This window comes from Microtus ochrogaster, unplaced genomic scaffold, assembly GCF_000317375.1.
Source record: "Microtus ochrogaster isolate Prairie Vole_2 unplaced genomic scaffold, MicOch1.0 UNK152, whole genome shotgun sequence".
Lineage (NCBI taxonomy): Eukaryota > Metazoa > Chordata > Mammalia > Rodentia > Cricetidae > Microtus > Microtus ochrogaster.
In genome coordinates this window covers 267,744-275,060 of record NW_004949250.1, presented here as the reverse complement: position 1 = coordinate 275,060, position 7,317 = coordinate 267,744, and the positions used below count along the sequence as shown (strand labels likewise).

The 7,317-nt window shown below is 45.4% G+C and overlaps 1 protein-coding gene across 1 annotated transcript in view; it reads left to right on the top strand.

Moving 5' to 3' along the window:
* The first annotated feature begins 1,582 nt into the window (after positions 1-1,582).
* Positions 1,583-7,317, top strand: part of Csrp3 (cysteine and glycine rich protein 3) — an 18,146-nt gene continuing 12,411 nt past the window's right edge. The window contains exon 1 of the mRNA XM_013355518.2: positions 1,583-1,656. The gene's annotated coding sequence lies outside the window, so the exon portion shown is untranslated. The remainder of the gene's footprint in view (positions 1,657-7,317) is intronic.

Sequence of the window (7,317 nt, the reverse complement as noted above, 5' to 3'; positions counted from 1 at the left end):
TCTGAGGCCCTTTTGGTTAGGTAAGGATTCAGTGAAGTCATTACAGGTCATTACAGGCTCTCTCCCTCTCTCTGTCTCAGGAATGTATTCTCACCTGAAAAATAAACATTCTTATTTCTAATGTAATTCCTAGTTAACGATAACCGAAAGACTAGTAAAAGCACAAAAAAAAAAAAAAACAAAGAACAAACAAACAAAAAAAACCCCGCAACGTTAAAGAGCACACAAGAAGCAGTGTGGAGCTCTAGTTTTATTGGCTTCGTGCACTGATGCTTCATTTAACATTCTCTAAATTAAAAAACATTTGTGTCAAAACTCACTATTATTATTCAAAGGTTTTGGGTTTTCTTTTGTGTGTGTGTGTTTTGTTTATTTGTTTGTTTTTTGAGACAGTCTTATGCAGCCCAGGCTTGCTTTAACTTTGTTATGGGTCTGAGAATGGTAACTTCTGATCCTCCCAAATGCTGGAATTACTGGAATGTACCAATTCCACTGGTTTACACAGGTTGAGGACTAAACACACACACACACACACACAAACACACACACACACACACACACACACTACACTCGCACGCACACACACATGCATACGACTTTAAATGTTGCAATCCTATGAGGTCGTACAATTCTTACATAACCGAAAGGGCCTCAGCTGTGACAAAATTTTTCTTTTGGGGGTAGGTTTTGAGACAGGATTTCTCAGTGTAGTCCTGGCTATCCTGGAACTTGCTCTGTTACACCAGTATGGCCTCGAACTCAGAGAGCTTCGCCTACCTACGCTTCTGAGTGTTGGGATTAAAAGCTTGGGCCACATTGACCGGCTCTTATAAGAATTCTTAAGGTCCTTTAACCTTGCCGGGCAGTCATCATTGCCTTATTTCTCAGCAGAGCAAGTTATGCTGTTTCCATGATAACACAAACTGAGTATATTTCATTTAAAGCAATGTTATGCCCATCCTTGTGAGATCACCAAAAGTCCTAGTCTAAACCACGAAATAGTCTGGTAATCAATACTTGAAACTCAAACCTTGAGAGAAACCTTTTCTTCTTCGGATAAACAGGCCTCTGACGATTAGCTGATGTCAACCCCACCTCTCCTGAAGCCTCCTTGAGGAGATTAGCTAAGTGTGTGCCAGACCCCCATCACTCTTATTTTTAGCTCCGCGTTCTCCTCACAAGTGCGGTGACCTGGGTCTCGGAATTCCAGAGGGCTCCCAGGCATGGCTCATGGTTCATTTGCAGGTACCCTGCACTGATTTCCAGAACAGGCTGGGTGTGGGGGAGGGGCGCCGCAGAAATGATGTTAGATTAAAACCCTTTACTCTTCTTCCAAGTCCAAGTCTTTGGTCGGAAACTGTATACTTCACAAATGTATCCCTTGGTGCCTTAGGCAAATGGCAATTAAAATAGAACTCAACTAATATTGTTCTCTAGGAGGCTCCCTGCTGGTGTGGGGTGTGGGGGCTGGGGAACACAGCTAAAGGCTTTGGTCACGGGCTATTTTGGGCAGTTGTGTTACTCATGTCTTATTCACCCCCTCCCCTCAGCCTCCCCCCTGCCCTTCCCTCAGCAAGCCAAGGCTTGTGACAGCCTCGATATAAAAAGGACAAGAGTCCCCTTACTCAGTTGAGCTGACAGAGACCACACAGGCAGGTAAGTGGATTGAACCAGGCATTGGACTGGGGTGGTTGACTAACTGGGTGGCTGATGGGACTATATAGAGTTCTATAGAGTCGAGATATATTTTACAAACATGTCCTAGTAGCTACTCTGGCTACACATGAGGAGGGTCAAATTATATACTTGATCCACATGTGAATCTAGCAGTTATTTTAAACTTCTTAAAAGCATGATTAATATTGGGGGGGGGGGTTGTGGGGAGTGTTTGTGAAGGTCTGGGTTTGATTTTCCGATATCCTAAAAAAAAAATGTTGGGAATTCAAGGGAACCTCTCAGACAGAGCAACGGGCGTGGGATTTATCTGGGTCTAAAAGCCACCGTCACAGAGGGACAGCTTCGGTCCTCTGACCCAGATGGCAGGAGAGCAGAGAAAAACATGGAGCTCAAGAGCCCTGTATTGTGGTCTCAGAGATGCCATCTAAGAAGCAGATGAGTAGCTCTAAGGAAGTCTCTGCCCTTGGGGTCTTGGTCTCTTGTCCTTCGAGGGTTTGATACAAATAGAGTGACTTTTTATTCTAAACTCTAAAGAACTACACAGTTCCAAAGCAGGTATCATAGCTCCGATAGCACAGAAGAGAGCCTTTCTCAGCACAAATCACGAAACTTTGCTACTCATGCGGTGCGGGTAGACAAAGAGATTTCAGGTCTGTTGTTTTAAAATAGATACACATCAAAGATACTCAGTGGCAGGCATGCTTTTAGCCACGTAAGATTAATCAAAATTGGTCTTAAAAAGACACCGTGACACTGAAAATCCATTAAAAGCTCTTATTTAATGGGGAGATTAATTCACTGCCAGTGGCAAGGGTGATCCCCAGTGTTTCCTATAAGTTTCGGTCAAGGATTTCTTTTTGCTGTCCAGTGAATGAGGATGAGAGCGGTTCTAAGCAGTGGCTTGGGCAGATATGCTGTGCAGATCAAAGACGCTGCTTCTAATTTCTGTTCTGGCCCTTAGCCAGGGTGGTGAACCCTCAATAGAGGAACCCGGTAGCCATCTGAGGGGCTTGTCTAACTCCAGTGTAGTGCAATGCCAGTTTATAGGCCCTAAGACCTGCCTCCTATCTCAGAATTAGGGCAGGTAGAGGCATAAGCCATGAAAAGGGGTAGGAGATAGTCTGTGTCCTCAATTTACTTTGGAGACTGAGTGTCAAGGGAAATGGTATAAGATGAAAACGCTATGCTGTTTTCTTCAAAACAAAGACCAGGATTATCTCCTATGAATCAACAACTATAGCCATTTGTGTGAAATTACCACACCTCTCTCAACTATAAAATGCTTCATCCTCCAACCAGGTCATTACAATGTGTGCAGAACTGTTTTATCTCTACAGAACCTGTAGAGATTTTCCTGATTTGCCTTTGGTTCATCTCTGATTTGTGTTCAGTGAGTGTCAGCAACTCCACTGTTAGGAGGAGCTATACCCCAGCCAGGGCTTGTTGCTTGCTCCCAGGTTGGGCCAATGGATACTCTATAGCCTGGTCATATCTGTCAGAGGCAAGAGAGCAAGTATACCAGAAAGAGCCTAGATGGGGTGAGAGGAAGGATGGGGACAGGGTGAGAAGAGCAAGCAGCAGCAACCAACAGGTGAACCACAAGAGCCTTCCCCAGAAAGTGGGACAGAACCACGGTAGATGCAAATCCTTCATTTCACATGGTAGATGTGAAATGAAGATCCACAGAGAGAAAAGACAGAGAGCTTTGTTTGTTTTGCAAATCCGTGAGAAGAAAAGCAAAGCAAACGAAGTCAAAGGTTCAACTCAGAGCTCTGCATATCCCTTAGCTTCCCAGTTTTCACTTCTGGAACAGGAACATGCAAGGGTGAGCACCTACCTCTAGGGGATGTGTGTGCACTGAGTAAGACACGGGAAAACACTTTCCAAATTTCACACGACTATGAGTAAACGAAGCCTTTCAGAAGGGGCACAGGGCTGTCTCTGAGTTAAGAAAGATGTCCTGTGAAGTACAAGATGATGACAGAAGTCCAGTAGTCAGAGTGGCTAACAAGCTAGCCAGGAGTGAAAAGGTGATGGACACGTTTGTCAAGAGGAAGGATACAGGCTTTGGGGTATCGTTCGCAGGAAATACAACTCCAGGCAGGCAGCCTTCCAAGCTCAAGCATGCTGCCCAGATGTCTGGGAGTGCTTACTGTATAGAGGGTTGGGAGTCATGTCCAAAGAGAAATATGATCTGCCTAGGTGGAAACTGAGTGTCCCTCCCGGGGAAGGATCCTGCAGCGAGGGATGCAGGGATTGTCTAGGAGCTGCGGAGTGTGGAGCCTGAGGACATGGCTGGGCACAGTGAAGGGCATCTGATGCTGCCAAGCTGCCCTTTTGCCGTTTCAGACTAAGCATGGGCTTCTTTAGAGTCACAGAAAGTCCTGGAAAAGTCATTCTTTAGGGGGACAAACTAAACTTCAAGGGACTGCAGCAACCACACGGTGTCGCATGGTCAGGAAGCAGCAGAACCAGGATGGGATTGAGGTACAATGTCATCTTTAAAGCACAAAGGTCAAAGCAGAACCAAGAATGACTTCCAGGAGCAGAAGTCAGCCGCACTACAGAGATAATTCAGAGCAGGATTACTGTGATTGTGCGTTAGTCTCTCTAAGCTCATGTCCACCATGCCCGAGAGGAAACTTTCACGGTTATTTCTAAGCACGGAGTCCTTCCGAGGTTCAGTGACAGGAGACGGTGGAAAGATGTCCTATATACACCTGATCTGTACCATCAGGAGGGAGCTGTCCTCTGACCTTGACTCCTGTACTAGGAGCTAAAAGGAGGTGACACCCCTCAGCCACAGTGACTCCAGGTGGGCATGCTTCCCTTCATAGCCCCTTGATTGGCAAGGCAAGCTCAGCGAGAGCTTCGGAGAAGCAGGGTAGGCGGAAGGCCAACTCAGTCAATGGTACTGGCAGTCTGAGATGGAGCAGATCCCCCACCCCTGTGCTGGCCACACATGGGTGGCAACCTCTAAGATTCTGAAGACTGGGAAACACAGTTGATTTGTGGTCTAAAATGAAGTTCCACAGAGAGAAAAGACAGAGAGCTTTGTTTGTTTTGCAAAAATAGATAATAATATATAGGCAACCCAAGTCCCTGGATCCCTGTGTGCAGCATGGATGAATATGGAGTACACTAACTTATTGCCCTTATCCTTCTGGGATTGACCCACTCCTTTGGCATGCATAGGGACTGTGCTCAGGAATCTGAGTCATGTGCCCAGATCAGACTGCTAATGTTCTGAACATGGCTCTGGTCTTTCGCAAGCCGGTGTCTTCTCACACTTTGATGCCTTTTTTGCTGAACTGTGAGAGGAGAGGCACTTGAGAGGGAACACTACTGAGCAGCGTTTCTGCAAAGAGAGTCTTCGCTCGCTGGCAGTTCGGGTCCTTAAATTGGTCTCAGGGCTGGGAGGACTCTAGAAGATGCTTCTCTGTGTTGCAGCCTCTTAGATGTTCATCCCCACAGGAGATGAAAACCAACAGTGAGAGAGACCTCCAGCTCTAGTGGAGTTCTATCTATGTTTGAACACCACAGGTTCCTGGGACATCCTTTATGTTACCAAGTTGGGGTCCCCAGGACTCCTTTCATGAATACTTCCTATACCCCATGAGATCTCAGTCACCATCTGATGAAAACACATGGTGGTGTTCGTCTCCCAGAAGATAGGAGGCAGCAGAAGGTGTCAGATGGGTCAAGTTAACTTGCCTTTGAGATGCAGCTCTCGCATTTACGGACTGTATGATCTTGGTCAAGCCGTCTAGGCCTCTGTATAGTTTCCTCATCCTCAACTTGGGAACAACACAATTCACTTTGTTTGACTGTTGTAAGTGTCCAAGATAATGTATGGAATGTATTCATGTGAACACAGCTCTGGAGTCAAAGATCGGAATTCCAGTCTAACTATGTGATATAGGACGGAGATGTAAATTTTCCTAAATGCACATTTCCCTCTCTGCAAAGATGGTTTCAACAATAGCGTACTGGTCATGAGTTCCTGAGTACCTGATCCAAGGACTGTGCTCTAAAAAGTTTGACTTCATGGCAATGTCTGAGATAGTACTAACTCTACCATGGAGTCCAGAACTCTGTCTCAGCTTGGGTAGACAGATCGACTCACCGTGTGGTGGCTTCTCTTAGGAGGAGCAAGTGAGCCAAGAGGAAGCTGAACACAGTTACTGAGGTGTCTTGACTTAGCTTCTCTCCCAGATTGTTAATCAGGCCTCTAAGAAGAAATACGGTTACTAAGTGGCAGCTTTTTGTATACTCCACTTTGCCCTAAAACATCATCTTTCAGCCTCATAGTTGCAGGGAATGAGTGGAAAGAGAAAGAAGGAGAAAGAGGAAGAGGAAGGAGAAAGGGAGTGAGGAAAAAAATTGGAGGACTGTTCAACGAACAGTTTGAGTTTATTTTAGAAAGTTCAGGTGCCACACGGCAGTTCAGAGCGGTACCAGACCCAATCAAAACCTACATTTTTACCACTCAGTTTACAGAGCGTGTGACAGCAGCTGAGCAGAAGCAATTCTCGGAGCAGTTCCCAAAGAGTCCTCATTTGGGAAGAACACTAAAGATCAGAGAGGTTACTGGCTTCTTGGATCACACAGCTTTGAAGAGGTTAGAAAGGACTAGACTTGTAGGCCTGGACCCTATTCCTGACTCACTAAAGAGAATTCCCAGTCAGCGGCAATTCTCTTTCACAGCGCCAATATTTAAGAAGCCTGTTGAAGGCCGTTTCTGAGTGGGATCCGAGTAACCAGTCTGTTCCCAGCTGGTACAGTAGGCTTCACTCTCTACCTCACCCTTATAAACTCTTGTCTCCCTTTTGACCCTGACCTATGACTTGTGTCTGACAACGGCAACCTCAATAATAGTGTTCCAGAAAGCAGTGCCAGGTGGTGTGATGGTGACCCAGGCGATAAACAGTGCCGACTAACAGGCAAACCTATATTTGGTGTCCTACCTTCAATGACCCTTGCCAGTTCCAAGCAACGCTGATAAACAAATGGCCCATCTCTTGGCACTGTGCCAAGGTAAATGCTCATCCGGATCCCAGCTCTGGGTGTTGAAACACAGCTATTCCAAAGCGATGCAGAAGCCAAAAAGGCCACCTGTAAGCCAAGACCAAAATGTACTCTCAAGTCCTAGTGGCTTAACTAGAACATTGGTGGCGTTTGAATAGCCTGTAATAAAGAAAACAAAGAATCACATTTGCCTCGGAAAAGCTCAGTCTTGCTTTAAATTTCCACCACATTTTCATGGACCTTCACAACTGTCCCATGCACAAGAAGACACTAACATTTATTTCCCTTGGGTTCAAGTGACAAATGACAACCAGAGTCCATGCTTTCTGGTTCAGAACATGTTATGATACCTTTATACCTTTTGTGAGCACTAGATGAAGAAATCAAAGCCATTTTCCTTGTGTAGCTTCCCTTGCTGTGCTCCCTTCCTCAGGAATGGGATTCACTATTAAGCGAATCTTTATGTGTTACTATTTTGGGTTTTGAGCTCTGATGTATGTAAAGCATAGAGTTATGATTGCTTACAAACAGGTTGTTGAGATGCATTAGCTGGTGAGGAGGTATTATATGTAATTTTACCCTCATTTTGAAAAATATGCCAAGGCAAATGCA